The sequence below is a fragment of the Priapulus caudatus genome, unplaced genomic scaffold, assembly GCF_000485595.1.
Source record: "Priapulus caudatus unplaced genomic scaffold, Priapulus_caudatus-5.0.1 Scaffold899, whole genome shotgun sequence".
NCBI lineage: Eukaryota > Metazoa > Priapulida > Priapulimorpha > Priapulimorphida > Priapulidae > Priapulus > Priapulus caudatus.
Genome location: NW_014577960.1, coordinates 1 through 568, shown reverse-complemented (window position 1 = coordinate 568; position 568 = coordinate 1).

Below are 568 nucleotides of genomic sequence, written 5' to 3'. Positions count from 1 at the left end.
TGTGCGTGCATGCGTCTGCATGTGTGTGTGCGTTTATGCATCTGTATGGTTACGTGTTTGCGCGCGTGTGTGCATGTGCGTGCATGCATGTGCGTGCATGCGTCTGTATGTGTGTGTGTGCGTGTATGCATCTGTATGGTTACGTGTGTGCGCGCGTGTGTGCATGTGCGTGCATGAATGTGCGTGCATGCATGTGTGTGCGCGCGTGTGCATGTGCGTGCATGCGTGTGTGTGTGCGTGTGTGTGCGTGTATGCATCTGTATGGTTACGTGTGTGGCGCGTGTGCGTGCGCGCGTGTGCCTGCATGCGTGCGCGCGTGTGCGTGCATGCGTGCGTGCACTCACCAGCAAACTCTATCGGATGTATGAAGGCTTTGGCGTCGGACACTGGTGGCTGGTCGCTCCAGATTCGATCGACGAGGTTGTCTTTGATGGCGACAAGACTCATGTCAGCCGACCCTAGGTTAGCCTGCAGCCCGTTCCAATACGCTGCAGCAATAACAACGTGGTGTTGAGAGATACGGGGAGAGTGAGAGAGGGAAGAGAGAGAGAGAAGAGAGAGAGAGAGG